The sequence below is a fragment of the Erithacus rubecula genome (assembly GCF_903797595.1).
Source record: "Erithacus rubecula genome assembly, chromosome: 14".
NCBI lineage: Eukaryota > Metazoa > Chordata > Aves > Passeriformes > Muscicapidae > Erithacus > Erithacus rubecula.
Window position 1 is genome coordinate 8,924,456 of NC_136666.1, and position 25,683 is coordinate 8,950,138.

The window sequence follows — 25,683 nt, forward strand, 5'->3', positions numbered from 1 at the left end:
TGATATTGCCCTGACTCAAAATATACTCTGCCATTACCAATTCCTGGAAATAAAGCAGCTACCTAGACTCAAATTTTTTAATCTATCTTGGCAATAACATATATATTTTTGCTTTTAAGTGGGCAAAGAGGTATAGTTTTCTGATGCATAATGCTGATGAATGGCTTTATTTGGAAGAATTCTTATTGGTTTCAATAGTGCATTTTCCAGGTAAGGTTAAAGGGAAAAAATGAAGCAGAAAAAAAGAGAGAGTACATATTTTAGAGATTTAGGTTTACCTTCCATTTGCGAGGGAAATGTACAGAGAGAGAGATAGAAAAGAAGACAGTTTGTACAGTAAAAATGTATAATAACAGACAAAGGGTAGCTTGAAGTAATTCCTAACATACCATCCTGTGATTTTAAAAATTACATAAAATATTTCAGAGCTTTTCAGAACAGTGATGCAGTAGCTGTTTCTGTGAATAACTCAGCCTGTGTTATGGACTAACACACTATGGACACTGACTATAAGAAGGGTCTATTTATTAGAACTTTAAGAAGCCCTGAGCACTGCCCCTGTTACAGCTGTACTCTGAAAGGCTCCCCTGGCTCTCCTTCCAAGCAGGGCTCTCACCAGCCAGCAGCATCCCCACTGTCTGTGAGGACAGAGCTGGGCTGGTTTCCATGCAGTTTTCCTGACAAGGAAGCAAGACCAGCAGCAGAGATAGAGGCACTCCTTCACTCCTTTTCCCTGGGAGGAAAGGCTGGGGAGGTGTTAGGGCTGCCCCTGAGTGAAGAAGCAGCCACTGCCAACCTGCCCCTTCACAGCACCAGGGGGAGAGTCAGCCACAACGAGCTGGAAATCAGGACCAAATTCAGCTGATGCTCACCAAAGCGCAGGGAGGCAGCTTGGAAATGTTACTTTTGGAAACGTCACAAGCAGCAATTCTGTTCTCTCTTCCCTCCCACATCTCCTCTACAGCCAACTCCCTCTTTCCTGAGAAAGACACCTCACTCAAACACCACCAGCCTCATCTCCACCCTCTCTTCTCCCCCAGCCTCCCAGTCAGGCTTCACTCCATCCATCCACCCATCCCAGCAATGTTCCAACTCTTCTCACTTTGCATCTGCCCTGATATTATCATCTCTGTAAACACTCCTCCAGATTCCCCCAAAATCTCTGCTTTTCAGAAAACCTCTCATTCTCTGCTCAGCACTGTTCCCTCTGGCTAAACCAGAGTTTGGCTTGGTGTTTACCTCCACCTCCCTGTTTATCTGGAAGTTCTGTGAATAGGATTTAGCTTTCAGTCCATTTCTGTGAATTGCCTGGTTCATTCACAGTGTTATACAGACAGTTTGTTACTCATGGAAAATAAAGCAAATAATAATAGTAATAACTAGCTTAGGGAACCCTGTTTGTACGATCATATCATAGTGGGAAATTATTTATCAAGGCTAAGAGCTATACTTTATGATAAAACAGGCTCAGGAATATAGGGTACTGAATAAATAACCATAGATTAGAGAAGATAATGGTCACTTCTCACATATCTGTAACAGAATGAGTGCCCCAAGGCAAATAGGAGAAGAAAAAACAAAAACTCCAGCTTAGCATTACAGTAACCTCTGCAAAGCAACAAAAGCGACTGAAGGTGAAGAAAACATGACCTCTAAGGGAAAAGTGAAAGAATTATACTTTGTGTTCAGAGGAGAAAACTGAAGGGACATGTGATAACAGCCTTCAAATATGTAAAAGGTTGCAGCAAAGAGAAATATAATAGCTGTTCTCCACGTCCACTGGGGATAAAACAAGGAATAATAGGTTTAAATTGCACTGAGGGAGATTAGAGTTTGAATGTTCTCCCTGATGCCTCACGGTATGGCTGGTTGAGCACTGGAACAGATAACCCAGGGATGCTGTGGGGGTTCAGCCACTGCCAGCCTGGGAAGGGAAAGGTTAAAGAAACTTCTTTCAAGGACAGTTTAGCTACAGGGAGAGATGCTGCTCAGAGCCCTCACAGGCTGCAGCACTTTTTACCTGGAGCCAGAACCCTCAGCATCTTCCCTTTCTGATCTTCCAAAGAAACTCCAAGGAGGGATCTCTCCAGTGCTGCAGAGCAGGTGTGGGCAGCATCAGAGGCACTGTGGGTGCAGCACTGGGTCAGGGTGGGGCCATGGTTTCAGAAAGGACAACTCCCTGCACATCCCAGGCCAAGGGCTCAGGACACAAATTGAGTTTGCTGAGGCAGAGATGAGTGATGGAAGTGCTCAGGGCCACAGGGTAACCCCCTCTCCCCACCACACCTCTGGGAGCTGCCATGCAGAACACCATTTTTTGATCAAAAATGATCACTGCAAGAGCTAATTGTGCCATCTCAAGTTTCCTTTGTAATATAAAGGAGCCATATAATTAACCTACTTAATTAGGAACTGTATATGACCCGTAACTAGGAAAAAAAAATGCTACCCTAATAAAGTGGGTCACCATGAATTGTATAGCAAGTGCAGAAGCAGACCTCATTAAATTCCAATACATAGTCTATAAAATCCCTTCCTCCTCTGACTCCAAACCCCTGTTGGCACTTCCATATTCCCCCAACCAGAATCTTAAATTCTGTTCTTCAAAAGGTCACATCTCTGACTGGCAAGTAGATAGTTCCAAGGCTACATCTCTCAGCCCAGCTTTACAACTCAGCAACTCAGAGCTATACACACGCACATAAACAAGGGTAAAAATAACCTCAAACTTCAGCTTCCCAGGAAAACAAACAAGTTAAAAAAAAAAAAACTTGAAAAAATTACCAACCTATTGTTGGAGCTGAAATCAACCCACACCCCAGGGCTGATCTCTGCACCAGCAATGAGGGGAACTGAAACTCATAAAAGAATAAGCGAAAGCACAATAAATACAATTAAAAATCCAGCCATGCTCAGAGTGAGATTGCATTTACTGTCTCATAAAGAGAGCCTCGTCCTTTCAGGCAAACAAAAGAAAATCAATTTCTTAATTTTTATTGACAGATGTGGGCACAGGGCCAAGGCAGCACTTGGTGCCTACACAGGGTCTGTTTGGAGCCAGTCTGTCAGGGGCTCCAGCTTGTTCTCTGCCCTCCTACAAGGGGAAGCAGCCATTTCTCATCCCAGAGTCACCAGTCCCAACCACAGGCTCTTCCCCTGAGCCACAGCAGACATCCCTCACTTGTATAAAACAATGGGCTTTGTCCAGACTTCCCTCCTAGTCCCAACACTCAGTGCCCTCTTTGTTGCCATCACCTCAGCTGTGTCCAAGCAGCATTTCCCACATCCATACAGCTCAATTCCATCTCCACATCCCAAATTCAGCCCAAGCTATCCCTGCATCATGCCAGTGGACCTGGAGGGCATTGCTTGAACACCACTGTGGTGGCTCAGCAGCTCCCAAAGGTGCCAATCCCTTCTCTGCCATAGCCCAGGCTGCACGCACCCTTCCAACAGCTTTTGGGGAAACAGCACATACAAAAAATCAAATGCTTGAGCTTTGCAGGCAGATGAAGACATTAGGAACATAAATCTGAACTCTTAAAGGGATATACTCTGAATCCTCAGCTTCCAGATCCCCCAGTAGAAAAGGCAGGAGCAAACAGCAATTTTTCCCTTTTCCCTTTCCCTCAACAACATGATGGGTTTGAGATCCTGATGATCTCAAGGAGATGAAGGTCTCTCTGAACTTTAGGGTAAAAGGAAGGCCTGGGATCTCTGCACCTACCACTGCTTGTTTGGACATGTGTCTCTTCCCCCATCTTCACCTTCCAGCCCCTCATACACTGCAGATGCATTATCATATAAAAAAGCTGTCAGATCAGTTGTCAGTGGGCGATCCCTACACAGGCAATCCTTAAAGCACTTTCTTTCCTGATGCAACTCTGCCAAAATACTGCCATTTACAGAAGCCCCTTTCCATTTTTACATATTGACATTTCCCTCTTTCTCTGATTTTTTCAGGTGATTGCAGCAGGGAGAAGGCAGCTCTTGCTGCAAAAGGGGGTGCATCAGGGCAGAGGGGCTGCAGCAGCCCTGCACATCCCCCCTTCACTCTTCCCAGCCTCCAACCATCCTGGAAGTCCTCTTTGGAGCATCACTCCATCTGGTGTAGAGGATGTCCAAACCTCCCTCATTCCTCCCATGTCCTTTCCTTACCCACTCCTCCTCAAGTTTATTTATTGAGCTTAGACACCAATCCTATAAGCACTCACACTCAGAAATGGAAACATTAAGATCAAATCATATAAAATATAAAGTCAATGCATATAAGGGCACAAATGCATAAATCCAGCAGAACAAGAAACAGAAAATGCTTACAGTAATACAATCTGATAATTAAAAAGGGTGGGCTCTGACAAGCCAGAGCCATGCATAACAGCAGACAGCCAGCACTCTCAGGTACTTGTGCAGGAAGGCAAAGCACGAGTTTTTTCATCTAGGCTTAAACTCCAGCCCAGTGTTACCAAAATCTTAAACTCAGAAAGTGTCTGACCAACAAAGCAACTGCCAACAGGACATAGGATAACCAGAATATTTTAGAACCTGCAATGCAAGGATTTGCTGAAGGTTTGACAAGCCAATACCTACTCCCATACTATAACATATGGGTACTGGGAAGTTGATTCATTTGCCAAGACAAAAAGGTTTTCACTGCTGAGATCAGGTAAAACAACTAGCAACTACTGCAAGCAACAGGAGAGGAAGAAAAGTCTGTTTTATTCAATTGTCACTGCAGGGAGGGAAATAGTGTTTAGTCTGGCAGTGCTAGTGCTGGCATTCAGACCATACCCAGTCACCTTCCACCATTCCTCCCACCTATCTTCTCCCATTTGCTGGTAACAAGCTGTTTTTTCCACTGCTGGGCATGCATGTTCCCTGCAGGTTGTGAGGAGGAGCCAGCTGTAAACCAAACATCCATTCTTGCAGAGAAACCTCCTGTGATGGCATCTTGGCACGGCAGAGGCAGCAGCAGAGACACTTGCACCTGGATAAGGCAGGAGTGAGCAGGGACACCAGGAATGCAGCAGTTGTGTGTGGCCAGCATCCCTGCATGGCCCTGCTGCACCCAAGGTCGAGGTGCAGAAAGGGCTGGTGAGGCAGGATGGGGGGCTGTTGGGTATTGGATGCCTATGATACATGAAAACAAATCCCTGTTGCCTTACTTCTGTGCACAAAGCCATCATTTCCATCCCTCTGTATGGGACCAGCTCCATCTGAAGACAAAACCTCATTTCCCAGGTCTCCATCCAGTCCCCTCAGCTCCAGAGCTGAGCAATATCCTGCCTGCCCCAAATCACTGGCTTATTGCCATTCACCTTTCTCCCCTCTTTGTTCCTCCTGACTAGATTTGCTTCTGGTTTTATTTTTCCAAGCAAAGTCACCAAGCTGTCACCTCGGGGGCACCTTGAACTCCAGCACAGCACAGGCTTTACAAGGCAGGATCCAGGCAGTGGCTGGGCAATGGCCTCACCAGTGCCTATTAATCTCTTGGCTCACTCATCCCTATCACAGACACACCGTAAAAATGATATAAGCATTTCATTCGAACGGCGCTGCAGAGAGATTGGGAAGAGCATGGGGCCAATTGATTTCCAGTATGTCTGCTCTTTACCTCCAGGTATAAATACAACAGCAAAATCAATCGGAATAACATCATATCAGCTTTCTAATCTCTTCTGTTCACAAGACACGCTTTATATACTGCAGCATTTCCTACAGCCTTTCCACGGGAGGCTCTGGCACCTCTGCACCCCTCAAGCCATGTTCATGCAGCCACTTCCTCACTCCTGGCCCCTCCTGTGACAAGCTGCAGGAGCTGCAGGTCCAAAACTCAGGTCTGCCCCTGCTCAGTGTCAAGAGATGTCCCAGAGAGATGCACCGTGGCTGTGTAAGAGCAGTGCTCACCAGCACCTGCAGAGCCTTGGTCACGTTAGAGAAGGGAGATGCTCACCTGCTCACACCCCATCCCCATGGATGGCAGCTCCCTGCACTCTGATGGGCAGCCAGGCGTGCCCAGATTCCCTGTCACAGGGACATGAGAAAGGCAGCAGCAGTATCTGCTTTCCCCACAACCCCAGGACCCCACAGCTGGATTTACCACATGTGGCCCTGGTGGCATTTCATCTCCTCGTGAGCATCCAGAGTGACACTGCACAAAGACCCAAGCCTGGAGCAGAGCTGCCTGCTCAGCACCGAGCAGACACATTTCCTTTCTGCATTTCAAATTTATCATCAGCCTAAGGCTTTTTATCCTCTCTCCTGGCCTCCAGCCACCACAGAGGGGGACTGTGACAAACTGATAAACACTCCCCCCAAGGCTTTGCTTGGGTAAAAATGCAAATGCACTGTGAGAATGAGGAAAGAGCTGCCTGACGAGGCATCAAGGGGTCATCTTAAAGCATCAAACTGCAGCTCAGCACCAAAATGATGCCTTGCCCCACTTTAAACCAGACCTTGACTGAATAGGTGCCAGATGGAGAGAAAAGGAGTAGTGATTTAATCATGGAATCACAGAATGGTTTGGGTTGGATGTTAAAGATCAGCTACTTCTGACCTCCCACCATGGATAGGGATAGCTTCCACTGGACCAAAATGCTAAGGGTCCATTTATCCTGGCCTTCAGCACTTCCAGGGATGAGGATAAGCAACAGCCTCATCTATTCTGCAATTCAGATGGCACAGAACATGCACAGTCTGTGCATTAAGGCTGTGGCAACCACATCACCTTCAACACTGTGGCCAGCACTGGGTGCAAGCTTTGGGAAGTGTTATCTAACCCACTCAGTGGGGAGCTCCCTTAGCACAAGAGGGCCCCCAGTGATATTTGGCAAGGGGGAACTGACAGCTCCACCACCAGCATGTCCAGCCTGGTGCTGGATCACTGACCTGAGCCAAGAGCAGGATGCTGCAGGAGCCTGACCCTGTGCCAGAGAATGCTTAAAACAGTGAGAACCACTGAAGGCCTGAAAGCCAACAGCTGGGACCACTACTGCCCTCCTGCCCGAGGCTTTTCCTGACCTTTGCAGGGACTGATGCCCAGTGCTGCTTAATAAACACCATCCATGGAGCAAAAGCCCTGCCAGAAGCAGCTCTGCAGCACATGCCAGGACAGCAGAATATGCTTCCCACCAGCCAGGAGCATTGCAGGCTGAGGACAAGCATTAGGCGTGTTTCTCATTAGCTCTGAGTCCAGCACCCAGCTCCATCCCCCTCCCACCACTTCCCTTCCCATGCCTTGGCCACTGCAAGATCAGTTTTGGGTCATCTTGATCCGCTTGGAAAGCTCAGCCGCCATGCGAGCGAGCCGCTTGTCCTCTGGCTCCAATCTCTTACTGAAATTAGTGCCAATGGAAGTGTCACTATCAATTTCATAATGTTATTGGATAAATGTAAAACTGGGCCAAGTCCCATATTCCTGACGGGCCATCAAAGAGGTGGGGATTATGGGTAAGGAGACAGGCAGCCCTGGCAGGAAAGGCAAAGGCTCCAGATCAATTAGCCTGACGAGGCTATCTTGCAGCCACATCACCTCGTGCTGACACCAGCTCCTTCCCCCTGGAGCCCAGCTGCCCCTGCACCAAGAAGGTTTCTTTTCCCCAGTCCTTCCAAACCCAGGGAGCTGTGCATCCCCTCTCCAAATATCCAGTTTATGAGACTCTCAAGATAGAAGAGGATTTTGCAGTCATAAAAAGACATTAATTTTCAGGCCTTCTTATTTTGGTTTAATATTCTGTCAAGCTAAAAAAAATTAAAAATCAGTCATTAAACAGAAAAGTGCCTTAATCTGCATTGCTCAGAGGTTTCAAATGGAAGGAGCGATCAAAATGTTAAGTACCTGGCACAACACATGTTTTGTCTTTGCTGTGTGTTTTTCTTCTTGGTTTTCTTTCAAGATCCTGCTTGGACCATGAAACTAAACTGGTCAGTACCATCTGGTTCTCATGCAGTAATTAATAGTGCTTGCAATTTTTCAAACAAAACTAGTCTTTGGTTGTAGCTTTTTTCGTCAACTTTTGACCTTTTTGTTTTGAAATGGAATTTTTATGAAAACATTGAGCAGCCATCAAGGCTGCAGATGCCAATGGGTTCACTTCCAGCAGACACCTCATGTGTCCAGTCCCTGCCAGCAAGCAGGCGGCTGCATTTACTCAGGGTGCAAATTTGTAGACCCAAATTTAAAATAGGACTTGTGATGTTTGCTTTCAAGCCAAAAGATAAATCCTTACATGGTCAAAAAATAATAAAAATCCTTGCACTCATAGTTTGCCTCAGTTCATGCATGAGGGCAGTGAAAATTTAAAACTTACATTTCTCAAAAAGTAAATGCACTTTTTTCCCCCCACAGCCCTCCTTGAGATGATCTCCAGCAGTGATATCAGTCTCTCCGATTTATTCTATCCCAAGATAAATAGTGTGTTGCTTACAGAATCAAAACGTATTTAACTTGTATAATGGTTTAAATCCCAAATCTGCTCCTGTAATATTATAAGACTCTTCTGGAATATGAAGTCCATGTCAGAAGTATCCATAAATAAATAAACAAATCTTTTTTCCTTCATGATAAACAACTGGGAGAGGAAGCAAGGCTGGGGTTTGAGTAGCCCTGGTGCTCCCTAGCCCATGATGCTCACATCAATAACAGTGTTGGGTGTGCTAAGCCTTGCTACTAGGCCCAGAATCAACAAGAAATGAGTTTTGGAGGTTTTTACAAAAAACCTTTGTAAACTTAAAGAGTAGAGGGAAGCCCTTGACATTCTCCAGGCAGAACTGATGGTAAAGGAACTGATAATTTTTGGCTCAACTAATACCAATTGCTGCATCGATGCACTGGTGTTTTCCAGGATGTTGTGCCTTTCTCCAAAATTTATAGCCCTTGGTCATAAAGGTGATGGTTTTGTTTAAAAGTCACAGAATTAATCCCTGGAGAAAAACTCTGAAATCACAGCTTTCTGGGGGCTGACAGCTCATTTGTAAAGTGTTGCAGTTTTGGGGTTTCCACTGGCCTTGCTGGAACTCTCATTAGTTTTGAGAGAGATTCTGTGAATAAGGAGATAAAACAAGCAAGGAGTAAAAGGATGGGAGATGTGGAGAAGGATATAAAACAGTCCCCACTCAGAGAACTTGCTTCATTGTTGATCCACCAGCCCAAACAACCCCTCTAATAAATTAGAGAGCAATTCATTGAAATGGCTTCCTCTGTCCCCACACTGACAGTTAATCTGTAATTCAGATAGATCTGTCAGAAGGCAAGAGGCCAGAATACAAAATAATTAATTCCTCCAAGGTCTGGAGATATTTCCCTTTCTAAAGAGCACAGCACACTCCCCTCCTCGCCAGGGAGCTCCAGGCATGGACGTGGCTCCTGTTGGAGGTCAGTGAGGAACACAGCATGCATTTCAATACAGGTGCTCACAAATGCATCACCTGTCACCTCAACACTGGGCTGGCAGTCCTGGGGTGGGACTTGTTCCACAGACCTTGCAAGGAGCTTGCCCTGTATCTCCCAGTGCCTTCCTGTTCCCTCAGTGCCCAGCCAGAAACTCTTAGCCTCTTGCCCCACATCAGCTTAACACCAACACTTTTCAAGACTCATTTTTCTGTATCAAGAGTCTAAACCATCAATTAAAACAAGCTGAAATACATCATCTGCTAATTCTGGTTGATAAAAAAGCAGCAAGTGCCCAATGTGAGTGTGGAGGTTGGGGCAGAGCATGTCTCATCTCCCAGCTTCTCCAAGAAGTCACTCCCAGATCCACCTCTGTCCTCTACAACACCAGGAGATAACCAGAACAGTGGCCTCTGGCTGGAAGACACCAGTGAAACACAGCAGCTTGGGAAAATAAACAAAGGGTGGGAGTCAGCCACATGGACATGCTGCAGTGGGTGGTTGGAGAATGGGACAAATCACATGAAGCCCCATGTGAGACCAGCAGCAACTGAATGTGGTGCCAGCCCTGGAGGTGGACAATCAAAACAAACCTCTTCCTCTTGCCAGGACAGAGACACAAAGGGGAAAAGTGTTCAAAAGGACTCTTGAGTGGATGCAAGAGATTGGCTAACATGACAGTCATCATGGGCATGGTTGGCACAAACAATGGCCTGGCAATATTAAGTGACATTAAGGAAGCATCATCAGATTCAAATCTTCCTGATTCTGCTGATTCTTGCAGCCTCAGTCACCAGCTTTTAAAGTGTGAGTGCATAAGAAGTACCACCAGCCAAATTCCTGTCTCCCTACACATATTTCACATCCTTCTCCCAAGCTATTTCATCAAAATCCCCAAGGCAGGTGGGAGGGAATCTGCCTCACGTTAGCCTGTGAGCCACGAGGGCAGGGAGAGATGAGGTGTTCAGCATTTCCCTCCATGACTAAGAGCTGTCCCCCTGCTCCACACTCTGTGCCCCCAAAACACATCCCTTGCTCGACAAGTGGCACAACACATCCACACTGGGAACCAGACCTGAAGACATGTGGAGGTCAAGTGACTTCTCCATCTGCACCACCAAGGCAGCTGAAAGAAGTGGGATAAACACACCTTCACCCACAGCATGGTAATAAGGGGAGGAAAAATAGAAATATGATCTTGCACAAAGCTGGTGGCTTTCTAGTTGAGGGTAATGTGTCTGCTGAGCATCAGGCCAAGTGCCCCTTGTCCAAAGCCCAGAGCATCCTGCAGCAGACCCTGCCAGCCCCACTCCCAAATTCACCTGCTTGGAGGCACCCAAGGGGTTGGTAACACCCCACAGACCATGGCTCGAGTGTGCAGACAGCACAGACAGGCAGCTGGAAGGCAGCACAAGGCAGGGAAAGCTGTGGTGGTGGGGGCTGCTGGACCACAACCAAGTCCCTTTCTAGAAGCAGCTATCAAGTCTCTGCAGAAGTGGTGGAATGGAGCCACTTTTCATCCTACCTCTCAAGGAAATCATCGCTGCTATTACGCAGACACAATTATGTCTCCAGAGCCTTTTAACTGCAGCTCTTTAGAGATGAGTGGGTTGATAGAAATCTATTCACAAGACTGACATCGCTTGGCTGGGTAAGGACACTGCCACTGAGTCAGTGGCTGGGGAGGGATCACAAAATAAGCCTGGTGATGGGGAAGTCCTAGGCAACGCCAAGGCAGTGTCTCCTGAGGGAGCTGCCTCTAGTCCCTTGACTACAAAGGCAAGGCAAATTTCTCATCTATTCTTCTCAAACTCTCCTTCAAAGAAAAACAAAGTAATAATATTGGAAAGCTGCCTCCTTTCCTTTGGTACATGTACTCCCCCTCAGGAGGGGCCACCACTCGGAGATGGGGGGCTGCACGTGTGTCACAGGCAGCAGGGCAATGCAGAGCACCATAAGGCTGTCTCTCTCCCAGCACCCCCACTCTCCAGGCAGCCCTGAGCAAAGCCAGGATTTGAGCACGTGGCAAATGAGAGCACAGGAGCACAGCTTGGCCATCGGTCTCTGGGTCACCTTGCCAAATCTGAGTCGGGAACAGAGGGCTGCAGGAAGCTCTCACTGTGGGACCCTTGAACTGCACTCAGAGCCCTCTCTGAGCCTGGCAGAGCGGCCGGGGGCTGCTTTATCATATCCACCATCTGCTTGTTTGCTTTGCCATCCTCTGCTCCTCCTGGCTACGCTCACAGACTCCTACCTGTTCTCCAAAAGCTTTGCTGGTCTCAGTAAACAAACCACAGGCAGGGACAAAAATAGGGAGGGGAAAGGCAGGGAAGGGGGGAAGAGGGAAGAGAATCAAAATTTAATTAAAGGTACTTTTGCTTCAGGGCCTCAGAAAATTTACAAATTCATAAATCACTTAGTAAATGCCCTGAGCGGTTGCTATGCCAGGCTGCCTACCAGTCCCACCAGGAGGGCCATAAAGCACGAGCACAGAGCTCAGCAGCTCCCTCCTTCCACCTCCATCCTGCAACATCAGGCAACCTTGAACAGCTTGTCAAGCCCGTGACAAGTGTTTCTGCAACCAGGAGCTATCAATCTGCAGCCCCATCAGCAGCAGTGCAGGGAGCTGCTCATTCCACCTGCAGCTGGGGCACAATGAGAGCCTGGAGAAGGGTGGGAATGGGAGGACAAAAGTCATGGCAAGATGAGACCAGAAGACCCCCAGGATATTTTGCTGGAAACACACAGTTCTTCAAAAGCACATTTTCTAATGTGAATGGCCAAAGAACCAGCATGAAACAAGAGGTGAATGCAGAGAGATTTCTGCTGGCCACTGACTATCTGAGAGCATCACAGAGAAAACCCAACTTCTGGTAATTCCCAAATAAATCAACCCAGCCTTTTCTCCCACGGCTGAGAGGATTCTTCACCAGAGGATTCATGCTGTCCAGCCCCAATGTACTTCTCACAAGGACTGCAAAAATAGAGAGCATCTTCTGCCAAGCAGAGGCAAGAGCAAGCTGCCTCCCCCTTCCCTCGCTCGGCACGCGGCAAGGAACAGACTGAACGTCCAGCACACGGGGGTGTTGCACAGCTCTGCTATATTTAGCACAGCTCTCAGTACAGTCTCTGGTAGTGTGATGAACCAACACATCTTTGCCAGTAGCCTATCAGGGGAAGGCTTGGAAAGACAGAATTGGGAGTATTTCTCACTCTTTACTCAGAAATTCGAAGGTGGGAGTGGAGTCTTTTCTCAGCAGTGTGGTCAAGTTTTAGCCCTCCCTGCTAAGAAGCAGGTGATTGGTAAAATGATAACAAAGCCTTTCTGGCTTTCCTTCAAGATGGGCATCAGTGGCTGAGAATGGAAAGTTTATCACAGGAAGAGACTGGGACATAACAAATTAATTTGCCAAGCTATATGATTGTCTAAATTGCAACCAGAAATATAACAGTTTAAGAAAAGCTTTCAGAATCACTCGACCTACCACAGGCTATACTTTGAACTGTATCAGCTATTGACCCATCTAATAACACCTATTTTCCAAGACAGAGTCAAGTGGGATAGACCAGTGTTGGTTATACCAGGAATCTGAGACAGATAAAGAGTCATTCTGGTGGAAAAGCAGACAGAACTGCATTGAAGATGCATCACCCATACCAATCTTTGCTATTTCTAAAGACAAGTTGAACACCCAAGTTTTTCAAGGAAACTGCAGGAATATCATGTCTCCATTAAAGCAACTACAGAGCTTTTGCTCTGTAGAGCATGAGTAGAAGAACAAAAGCTGAAAACTGAGGCAGGAGTATCTAATGGGAAAATGCTGGGAGCCAGCCAGTTCTCCAGACCTCCCTAGCTGAATTCTCCAAACCATGGTTTGAAACACTCAGAACAAATATAGAATATTAAAAAAAAAAAAATCCTTAACACCCTACAAAGGAAGGGTGTCAACAGTTCACTCTGAGGTTCTGCTTTGTGTTTCTAGATCATCTGCTCAAGGATGAAACCCTGCTAGGCAGAGGAGGCAGCACAGATGTCACAGCAACCATGAATACCTGAGCACTGGAGGGGCACAAACAGCACTGGGGCTGGTTCACCCACAGGTCAGCTCCCTGAACAAGAACCACAGGAGCTCAACCAGAGGCAGGTTTGAGTCGAGCTGTTCTCATAAATTGATTTTCATGATTTTATTAGGCTCTTTCTTCCAAGGCTGCTCTCCAGCTTGAAGATGCAATGTTTGGAAAGCTGCAGAGCATGGAGACCAGCAATCAAGCTTTCACAGGGAAAAGCAGCAGCTCACTGTGCAAATGACTCCTCTGGCAGGAGCACCAGTGAAGGAGGCAAAAAAGTTCAGAGCAGGATCTGGGCCCTATAACTGATGTGTGTCCTGTTTTACAGGAGCATCCTGATAACATCCATGTCTATGGACTGCTTGTGCATCCATCTGCCACATTGTTATTTACAATATCAAAGTACATAACCTTTTATTTCTCTAAGCAGTCTCTCACTTCTTCTATTTCCCTTTCTGCAAAACTACAATATTTATGTCTATTTTAAGACAATAGAGCTACTCTTTTCCCCAAAATTCCCAAAGTAGGGCATTTCCCAGGGGTCATGGCTATGTCCTCACTGCAGTTCAGGGCAGGGGGTGGGATGGGGATGGGCCATGTGCCCACAGGACAGCAGTGGCTGTGGGAAGGTGGGCAGGCAGGAGGACTCATCCCTGTGCATGAGGATGTGTGTGACAGCAGCAGGGCTCAGGCTCAGAAGTGTGGAATATGCTGCCACAGGGTATTTCTTTCTCGGTGTAAGCTGGGATGGCAGCTAACCCAGCTTTCTCCTTCTACCTGCCTAGTCCAATCTCTCTCTTTCCTCAGCACTCTGCACACACAGGAATGCACAAACCCAGCAGTGCTCTGTTCTCACTCTCACTCAGATAACTTTGCTGGGGATGACCATGCCTGGCACCTCTCAAGGTTGAGCCCCTGTTTTTCCCCACAGGCAAGCTTACACCTCCTATCATCACCCCTCATATCACCATTTCTCCAGTGAGCAGCAAGGGCAGATCTTTAAGGAGTCAGCAGCAAAGACCAGCCCCCTCACCAGCATAAGCAATGAGCATCCTCCAAACCCACAGACAAGGGAGGTGGTGCTCAGCTCTGCATCCCCCCCACTCCTCTACTTGTGACAATACCTTCTGCTTTATCCTTCTCTTTTTCCCCTTGAAGAGTGAAAAAAAAATGCAAATAGGAGCTTATAAATTATCAATTCTTGATTGATTTTGCTGAGAAAAGCACATAAAACAATCACACAACAGAGGAGAAGAATAATTTAGCATTTCAAGTGGGGAATGGTGATGTTGCTGAGACAGCTCTATGCAGGCAGAGCATTCTCAAGCCACCCAGCAGGATCTCCCCACTCCAGCCTCTTCCTTCTGTCCTTTGAAAACACACAACAAAGCCATAACCTTGTCTAGTAGATGCCTCAAAACACAGAAATCTGAATTTCCATTAGCAGGACAATGCCCTTCCAAGACAGTTACCTGAGAGTACACACACATCAATGCAGCTCTGTGCACACAGGCTTTCACCAAGAAGATCCTGTGGTTTGACAGTTCAGGATGGAGCCTGCAAAATTACTGCCAGCAGAGTAGGACTTATACATGAAAGACCACACTTTGAGCCCCAGAAGCTGGATGCTGTTAGGCAGAGCCATTAAGAGCAAGTCCCTGCAATCAGTCTGCATCAACAACTTGCCACTGCACAGGGTTCATGCAATTGTTGTCCTCCTGTTCCTGCTTATTTGCATGCTAGCAGATAATTTGGAGCTCTTTGCCACCTGTGCAGCTTTTTTAAAATGTTCTCTCAAGTGTTGGCTCCTCCAGAGTTTCTCCAACATCTCGTGAAAACTTTCTCCCCTGAGTCTGTGTGGGAAGTCGGAATCCTTCCCCAAAACTGGGTGATAGCAGCACCCCACTGTCTGCCAAAAGGCTGCACGTGTCATGTTTCAAGTGTTTCATCCAGATTACAGCTAACACCATACGATGTTCCTCAGCATTCAGCTTCTGTCTATGGAATAAACACAACATTGTAGCTCCAATGCTTTCCAGGGCAGCTTATGAAACCACATTACCTGCAAGTCAGAGCAAAATGAAAGAGCAAAACCAACCATCCCTCTCAGAAAGCTGGTATCTGGGGACTGAGACTCTCCAGTGCCAGTGTCTCTAAGTGCAGACTCAAGCAAAAATCAGCTGTACCTGGAAGCAATGATTTAACAGGAAGGAGGAACAGGAGGCCAACACACCCACCAAAGGCTTTGCCCTCTGTTATAGCTCAAGGAGCTCTACAGGTGCCCCAGGTCTCCGTTGCACTTTCTGCTCATAAACCACCAGCTTGAGTTCCTTTCAAATGTCACCAGCACCTGGAGCAGTGCAGAACAGTGGCCAAAACCTGGTGATAGAGCTTAGGCTGAACATGAATCACCTAAAGGTATTGTCTGTGTCCTAAGCTGTACTGCCACAGCAGCACTGGTGTTAGGGTTTGATGCAATTTGGGGGTTTTTTTCCAATACATTCACTTCTTCTCAACCCTTCTGTTCCCTTTTAGCCACAAAAGCCCACTGTGCTAAACAGACAAATCCAGTACCTGGATCCTGGATGTAATGGAATATTATTTAGCTGGCAGTAAAGACTGCATGTGTCTACCTCAGAACTAAATTTCAAATCATCTGGGGTCTTTTCAAGAGTTTGGTTCTGAAGAAAAGAGCATTTTCCACACTGTCTAAACTTGATTTACTTCTCTTCTTGCCTTTTGCACAGAGTGATTTTATTTTTGATCACACGGTGGGGGGAATGTATATACATTATCTAGAAATAAATAAGGATGTTGAAAGAGGTGATGGCTTGTGGATGGGAAATTATATTCCTTCACAGCTGCAGTAATGATCTGATTAGGATCCAATCCCTCCACATCCCTCATGTGCTAAGTCATCTCTACAGAGGTGAAGTTGCCTGAGGGTGAGGGATGGAGGGAGGGGGATGTGCAGAGGGAGGCTCTGGTACAATGTGCAAGAATTGTGCATTTGCCCTCTGGTCACCTTACAAAATGAGACATTTCCTTCGGCACTGAAGCACCATTTCTGCTGATTTTGGCAGCAACATCTTTTAAAACTACAGTTTCATTGCTCAGCAATCATTTATGTGCATATCTGGATCCTCTGCATGAACTAGAAATTCAATCATCCTTTTTGGTCTGTTCTTTCCCTTCTCTCCCAGACTTACCACCCTCCTTACAAATCTGCTTTTCATCTCTCTCTTGCTGCTGTTTCCAAGCTGTGTAGGAAACCAAAGAAGTGTGCCAGCATTGCTCCACCAAGCCTTATTCCAGCTGCCTCTGGCTAGATTTTCAGCATATAGTAAGAATAGCCATTTTTAATCTTTTCAGAAGTTAATTTCTTCTGATCCAGATCACATCCTTAGCCCAGACAAACTGCTGGGCAACTCCCACCATCAGCTGCCCTCCTGAGGAAACAGACCCCTCCTCATGCACCTGGGAACAACTCTGATCCACACACAGGGTTCAAGGCTGTCACTGCTGCTGAGGTCCCTTCACCACTACAAAAATAAATTCGAGGTTTTTTTCCCCTCCTCTCTTACTTTCATATTGACTTTTTTTTTTTTTTTTTTTTTTCAGACAAGGAAATAGAGCTGTAAAGACGATACAAGGACAGAGAAAGTAGAGCAAAGGAGATCAAAGATTCCAACTTACTCTCCCCCATCCCTTGTAGGAATTGAAGATGAGCTGGCAGTAAAGCTTTAATAGTAGCATTAAAAGGCAAATAAATGGAATTTTTTTACAATGAACAATGTGACAAGCATACAAAAGTCATACATGCAGAACTCTGCCTGCTGACATCCAAAAGGAGATTTCTGCAGATCTCAGACACAAGGACAAGCACTGTCCAGGCCATGACAGCACCTCCAGCACCAGGAAAATAGGGAGCTTTGTGGGACCTGCTTCAGCTCCAAATGGATGACAAGGGGGACAGGGAGGCTTGAATTCAAGCCTCCTAATCCAACACCACCTGCATTTACTCAGACATGCACAGCTCCCCTGATGCCAGCTCCCAAGGATGCAGGCTGTCAGGAGAACCCCATCCTTTCCTCACCCCATCCCAGCAGGAACATCCTCACACAGGTTCAGAAACAGTCAAAGCAGACCATTAACCTGTTCCTGCAATCCAGGAACTGGGACATTGCACCAAAGGGAACCCCAGGCTGGGCTGCAGATCTATGTAAGCTAAAGCAGCACAGCACAGCTGTAATTTGTCACATGCCACCCAGAACACAGCTCACACAGCCAAAATGAGTATATTTTAGAGGCAGTGACATAGAGTAAAACAATCTCAGGCCCAAGTGACTTCATGGCCAAAGATTATCAGGTGCACTGAAATAATCTTGGAAGGTTGTGCTTAAAGCAGCTCTGATATGAGAATGGATTCTCTGTGTGCAGTCTCCTTCATCAGAGTCATTTGGTCCCACCAGATCTAAGGACAGATTCAAACATCAGACTGTGGCAATAAACCAGGGAGCACAGGGCAGCACGAGGCAGCAAAGGCTGCAGACTAGCAACAGCCTCAGCCCCAAAAACCTCCAAAATCTGTTTTTGTTTTCCATCAACACAGAAATAAATCATTCCCTGTCCCTCTATCCACACACACCATCTTTATTTTTTTTTTTGCACTTGCCGGTTCAAACTCAGCCAAATTCATTAGTTTAGGTCACGTTTATGGATGACACAAGCTGTATAGCCATGAAACAAAAATCAAGTTTGGCTCTTGGGTGCAAAACATTCTTCCTGTGTCCATTGCAGCCGAGGTCACAAGAACAACAAATTCACTAGAACTTAGCTGGTGCTTACTACAGCTTTGTTACCAACCACAAAACATTCCTCAAAAACAATGTCCAAGAAAGTGCTGTTGCTCTTTAAGCATTATGTTTCCCAGGGGTAAACGTTGGGTTATTGAGTATAGAGAAGATGGGGAAAAGCTTTTGTTCCTGTTTAGGGATTCATTTGGCTGCATTTCTTTCCTCATCATAAGTTATGTTTTTACTTATATTTTATTAAAGCATCTAGAAGCCTTTGGGAGTAGATGCCCAGGAATAGAATAAAAAAATTAAAAAGAAATTTTAAATCCCCAGCAGGATCAAGATTGCTGCCTTCTGGATGTGGATTGTTCAGACTCAAGCCAAGGCTCAGCCTGATAACCCCTCTCTCTCTGACCCCACTGCCTCCCCCTGCACCACTAAAAATCCACAAATTGGTGTCCTCACTAACCCCTCACCCCTGAGCTGCTGGCTCCTGCCATCCCCAGCCTCTCTCTGCCCCATGCCACAGCTCTGGGTGGTGAGACAGCACCAACCCTGATGGCCAGCACATTATCTCGTGCTCTAGCTTACATCAAAAGCTGCTTCATGAGTTCAGATGCTTCCTTTAATGAAGAGAAAAGGGAAAAAACCTCCTCTCCTGCTGCTGAGCACAGCTGAGCACAGCTCCCTCCTCCTGCCCCCTTTGCAAATTACCGGGATATTGTCACTAATTATCAGGCTCAACAAGTGAAATTGTGCAATTTGCTACAGACACGCTGGAGAGCTGCTGAGAAAAGTGGGGCTTGGAGGAGAGGGGAGCGTGGAGGAGCCCGTGGGGCAGGGAGCCATGGGGCCAGCTCCTGGCACAGGATGGGGTCCTGCTGGCAGCACTGTTGTGTTTGCATTTCAGAGTGTTTGCTTTTTTTTCTCCTGCTTGATGTTTACTTCAAGCATTGCACTCTGAGGGCTTATAAAGAGGATTAAGTGGTGAGGAGGTCTCGCAGAGTTAGGAGGAATTAATCAAGCGGTAATCAGGAAGGAAATTAATCTGAAGAGTTAATTAATCAGCCAAGGCAGGGAGACTGCAGCCAGTTGTCCCTATCACACCTTCCAGGTTGTTATTTGGTGCAGCAGCACGGCAGCAGGGAAGGGAGAAGGCAGTCCAGGTGCCCAGCCACCCCTCCACACTCTCTAAGGAGAAAAGCCCCATGGGCTCAGGAGGTTTCCATGCCCACATCCCCCTGCAGGGACCTCAGTGAGGACATCTCCACCCTGGGACACTCGGTGAGCACTTGTCATCTTCCCTCCTTGCCCCCAGAACAACCAAAAACTTTCCAAAGGCTGCAGCATCCATTTCAGAGACTCCTCCATGCTCCAACGAGGCAAGTGCCTCCCTCCTTTGGAAAAGGGACCTAGATATGCAGCCCCCAGGTTTTTCATTGCTTAATTGATTCTATATACCCCATGTTTTCCTTCCAGCATCCTAAATAGTGCTTTTAGTTCTTCATTGTTCAACTCCTCTAAATATGCACCACTGGGGATTGCTTTCCTTCAATCTGGTCTAGCTGCATTTTATATATTTAGTTTTTCTTTCTCCTAATCTTTTTTTACAATACATTCCCTGCAGAACTTTAATCATTTTAGTTGCTCTTCTCTGAATTCCTTCCAAAAGGCGTCAGGCAGAGTGTTTTGCAAATTTGTTCTCGTCCCTTCCAGGCTGCATTTTGACTAATGCCTGCTTCCCTTGTGATGAGACATGCCCCACACAGGCTGCCTGATCAGGGATGTTCAGCCTTCATCACAGCCTAAAGCACTTGGGAGAAGAAAACTCCTCAGCTCACAGGGGCTGCAACACAATGCATCTTTGAACTTAAAAAACCTAGGCTGGGTTAACAAAGACATCTGAAATCTCATTAATTTCATTATTATTATCATTATTATTATTATTATTATGCATTGAGTAGACATTTTAATTGCTTGGATGTGGAGAGGAGTTTCTATTGTGTGTTTTATGGACTGCAAGCAAGGGTTCATCCCTACATGCTCCCTACACCCACAGGAGGAAGGGCTGGTCCAGAGCTGAGCCCAGGATGCCCCAAACCTGCTTCTTCAAAGCCCCTTCTTTAGAGGGCAGCAGGGCCCATCCCTCCAGGTGGTCACCCCATGATCACTGAGATTGAGGAGGTGACAGAATCATTGCAATGGACCATCAGCATTAAGCACCATATTAGATACACAACCTTCTCCCACCTAAACTGTGACAAAATAAAAGGCAAAAAGCTGCATTTCACAGGAAGGGACTGAAAGGTGGGGAAGCACAGGTGGGACCTGGGGCATGCAGAGGTGAGGGGTGACTGCAGGGAGCCAGTTGCACTGAGGATGTTGGCTGGGGTTATAACTGGCCACACTCAAACAATGATCTTCAGCAGCAGAATGCCCCAAAAAGTGGCTAAAGCAGCCTCAGCAGAAACCACATCCACTCCACAGCTTCTTCAGCCACTAAAGCCATTAAAGGAATCATTCTTATCATCCCATTCCCTTCACACCAGTTTTATTTCCAAGGAAGACTGGGAAGGGCCACCTGCTCTCCTTGAACAATTGCCACCCTCACAGAGACAGCTCCCACCTCACCCAAGGCTGTCCCTCCCCCTAAACCATGAACTTGTCTCTTTTTCTTTTTTTAATATAATGACTATTTGCACACATCCTCCAGAATAAAAACTGACCTCAAAAAATAAAGCTGAAAAGGCAAAAAATCACTGCTTTTGCCAAAAACAAAGCTAAGTAGCACAGAGGTTGAAGGGAATGGTGAGACACCCCTGACACATGCACATTTCAGGCTATCCTGACCCAGAGAAGCAGCTCCCCACAGATCATTTTGTACAGGGAAAAACCTGCTCTTTTCCTCACCTCTCCCACACTGCCTGTCTGTAAACAGCTGGACTCATTTCATTATAACTCACTTCTACTGTGACTGCTGATTAAAAAAGATTGATTTTAATAATTAATAGCCTGACCAGCCCCACAGCACTCAGGCCACCGACAGGTATCCAAAAAGGTTCTGATCTGGAAATCTCTCCACTCCAAGCCAGAGCCTCAGATTCCTCAGTAATCAATGTGTCTTGGTGTGGTACCCCAAGAGCTGAGAGAAAAAGAGATGCTGCTGCTCCTCTGCACACTAATAATGGCACAAAGAGGGCACATTAGCAAATAGCAGCTTCTTGCTTTGAAATCCCCTGGCTCCAACAGAGACTAAGGAGTGAAGATCTAATCCCTGAGGGGTGCCACTGTGTACTGACTTTAAGGGGTGCAATGCTTTTTATTCTGGCTTTTCAGATGACAGCTTAAAGAAGAAGGCATTAAGTCCTTCCCTAGCACATAAACCCACTGCAGGAGGACTCCAAAGTATCACCTGAGACACATCCCTGGGCCCCACAGAGAGATGTATGGGTAAAACAATAAAATGCACATACACACAAATATGTGAGCTTGGATATAAATATGCTCAGATAAATGCACACCCTCTCAGATGATGCTATCAAATACATTACTCTCCCAAATCCCTGATGAGCAGTAGACCATCTCCAAGGTCATATTAGCATGGAAGTAATGTAATTCCATTATCCAGGCTCCTTTTCCCTCTTCTAGGTTGTCTCTGTTGATGCTTGCTCTCTTAATTTTAAACACCAGTCGTATATCTTATGGCCCAGCCTGGGACCACTTTGCTCAAGTGGTAGTAAACACATGGCTTAATTCACTCATTCTCCAGTTAAAAAAAAAAAAAAAAAAAAAAAAAAAAAAAAAAAAGTAAGTTTTCCTGCATGAAATATACCCACATCCACCAGTAGATGATGGATGCAGAGTGTGCTGAAAGCTGCTGTAACTAACCAGGGCTCAGGGAACAACCAGAGCACACTGGGTGCTATCAGAAAGCCCACACATGCTGCTCTTGTCAGGAGAAAAACATCCAAGGGGATGAAGCTCAGCTGCCAACAACGAGCTGTGTGAGCCTCCCAGAGCAGGGATGCAGTTCAGAGCTTGCACTGAAGGGTGTTGGCCAGTTCTCCGGGTGAGGAAAATCCTCCAGTCAGAAAGCTGGACCAAGTGCCTGAGAGCAGGGGAAACAGGGCAGGAGGGGAGCAGCCAGCAAGGCAAGCTCCAAAGAGAGAGAGGATGGAGGAGAGCACAGGCAGGAGCTACCACGGCCACTCTGCCCCGTGGACAGTGGTGCTGTTCCACACAAACCCTCTGCCACCTTCTGCAGGGACTGTCCCTCACAGCAGAGAAGTGTTTAGAGAGTGGAGCCCTTGGGGTCACAGCACAAAAAAATCTCTTGGAAACCTGGCCCCACTTCTCCAGTCCACACCCTGAATTCCCCCTTGCTGGACACCATCCTCCTCTATGCACCAAAGCCTTTCCTAAGCCTTGCACAAATCTTTCTGAAGTTCAGGCCATTGCTCTTTGTCTATTCATCTTCTGAAAACATCTCTAATCTCTCTTTTTTTACCTTTTATTGCCCGCAGAAGGCTCTGATAATGTAACCTCCTTCACACCTCATCTCTTCTAGCTGACACCATAACAAAGAAGTTTAATAATAACAATCCCCAACAAAGAGAGCGGTAAAGGAGCACAAGAAGCACTTTTCACCAGCAGACACCAGAGATCTGCCAGGAACATGCACCTCCAAAGACACTTGGACTTCTTCTAAAACTGCCATGTTCCACTGTGCAGCAAGCCTGTGCTGATTGAAGGCCATGCAGGAGGTCAGCACTCACACCTGCCCTTCAAAGGAGATGCTCAGGACAGCATTTCAGGGTGTTTTCACCCTCACCATGCTCCATCTTTGGGTGTACCAGTCTTTTATCAAGTTTAATGGATGCTACTGAGGTTCATTCTGCTGCCAGAGGTGAGAGAGATGCAGCTCCAAATGCTTCTGCATCCACCTAATGAGGAGCCCACCCCTCCCGGGTGCCTGTGGAGGGAGTCTGCAGTGATTTGTCTCGTTAAGCCTCTGTAAAAGCTGCTCCAACATCAAACTGATGAACTGTCCGAGGCAGACTTTTCAGCAGAGGATAAATAAAAATCCAGATATGGTATTTTAACAGTCTACAAGGCATCATTTCTACCTGGCTGACCCTTAGCCCTTGCATGCTCTGGATGGCTCATTGGGCTGCTGGTCACAGCAGGGAGCCTGCCTCAGTCCCCATCTTCTCATCAAGACCGTGCAAACTTACCCACTGAGTTACTGTGAGTAAAGCTCTTTTTCTCCAATGAAACATTTTATTAAGTACCACCCTCTGCTCCCATCATACACACCCCAGCACTCGTTAGACATTAAACCCAGGATTGACGAAGGATGTTGCAGGAATTTCAGTAGGATTTGTCTATTAATTCCCTTTGCTACTTTTTAAACTCCTATGCTTAGAAAAATGCTGGCACATATGTACTTCCCAACAGGTGGCCAGTAATGAAATTATCTGCCAGCTGCTTTCTCAGTAAAGCTCAGCTAATCTGGTAAGAGGAGCACCCCTAACAACAACAAAAAAAAAGAAGCAAAAAAAAATGTACCACTGAGATGACAGGTCTCAGAGCTGCTGTCACAGCTGATGGAGGCTGGAACACAGGTGCATCCTTGGGTCCTCACTCCTCCAGAAGTGCACACACAGCATCTCCCCACTCCCAGCCCCCATTTCCATGTCTGAGGCAGAAGGAAAAGCAGAGCCACAGCCAAAGCCTGCTCTGTGGATTTGTGATACCCCCCAGAAACAGGGATAAACAACCTCAGACAGATGAGAATTTGTAATTTCTTTATCCTCCAGGAACCAATATTTACTAGAAACATTTCCCTCAGCCTACAGCTTCTAGGAAATTACAGCTTGATATCCTGAAGATTTTACTTGGTACCACAATGTGTTTGACCCCCTGCTCTTCAACAGCTGCAGCTCGAGGCATGAGCGCAGAGCCTGCAGTGCTTCTGTTCACTCAAAACACATGCAGGAGTGTGCACTATTTCCAGGCTGTAAATGTATAAGGTTAAATTCAGATCTTCAAACTGTGATAATTCAGGAAGATACTGAGATGGTTTTGTTGAGTCTGATCTGACTGTGATGGAGACATGAGGTTAATCACTGTGGGCTTCCACACAGCTCCCCCTGCACTAGGATAAGTTTGCGTATTTTGCGTTTGTTCTACCCCTTCTTAATCAAGATAGTCATATATACTTTCTCAATAATTTAGCCTGACAGAACTGTGCTGGGCTGTGTATCAACCAAACATCTTTATTAAGACAACATCTTTCAGTAAAACTTTCGAGGACTGCAGCCTGCAGAGTGGAGCCACGCATCTCCCATAGCTACTGTCTTACCAGACCAATAAAAGAGATTAAAATTCAACCACCAACCTTCCATCTCCCACACCACTAACCAAAATCGGAAACACTTGCTGCTCCCTCCTCTCCCCAGCCTCCTCCTGCCTTCCCCATTCACACCCCAAAAAAAGCCAGAAGCACTGCTTTCCCTCCTCCCCCACTGATCAAGACGTGCCAGCACGCTTAGGAAATCATTAGTGCAAATTGCAGCCAGGGTTATTTATCCTTACAGAGCCTGCCCAATGGCACATGGGCCCTCCATGCCTCTGCTCCAGAGAAGAGAGAGGAGCTTCCTCCTTCTCTACCTGCTTTGGGAAGGGTGACATGAAGAATTTGTCCAATAAGAGCCTGGACTGCTGCACTGCCTCTCCCTCCTCCTTCCACACACTCATTTCTTCACATCATCCAGCCTGGAACTTCCCAACATCTTTGTATGTCACAGTGCACTGCAGATACTGATGCTGCAAGGGCCATAAAACCTTCAGAACTGCCATGGAAGAGAGTTCAGAAGTCCTGAACACACAGAGTCTTGTGTGCACATGCTTAGCACTGACTTCTAACAGTAAAATACTTGCAAATGGCTCCTGGGTAAAATACTCAAGTGCTGAGTTCAAAACTTAAGGTTCTCCACTAAGAGTAGATGTTAGAAGATCCTGAATTTGCACTAAAGCCTGATGGTTTTGAAAACCACAAATCATGTTGTTTTGGGTTTTTTAAAATAAATTTAAAGGCAAAGCCTGATCCAGGGATAACATATTCATTTTTGCCACTGGTTGGAAACCAGGATTCATCCTCAAGGCACAGTTTCAGACAGCATGTTGCCTCCCTGCCTGCATCCAGGAAAGTTTCCAAAGGCAGGTATCAAAGCAGAGTAGCACAGCAACCAGGAATTTGAACTAATGTACCTTTTGCAAAAGGAGAGCTTACACAGCTTTCTGCAAGCTGTCTAATAGCAGGTGAATAAATGCCAGGTTTCGCCTCAATGAAATAACAAAATAAGGTATTAAGGAAAGAGAAGCACCTGGCAGGCATTCAAAGGCCCACTAGCACATCCTAGTAAAATA

The 25,683-nt window shown here is 46.4% G+C and overlaps 1 protein-coding gene across 3 annotated transcripts in view; it reads right to left on the bottom strand.

The window, feature by feature from the left end:
- Positions 1–25,683, bottom strand: part of NTRK3 (neurotrophic receptor tyrosine kinase 3) — a 203,061-nt gene that overhangs the window by 93,363 nt on the left and 84,015 nt on the right. The window lies entirely within an intron of this gene.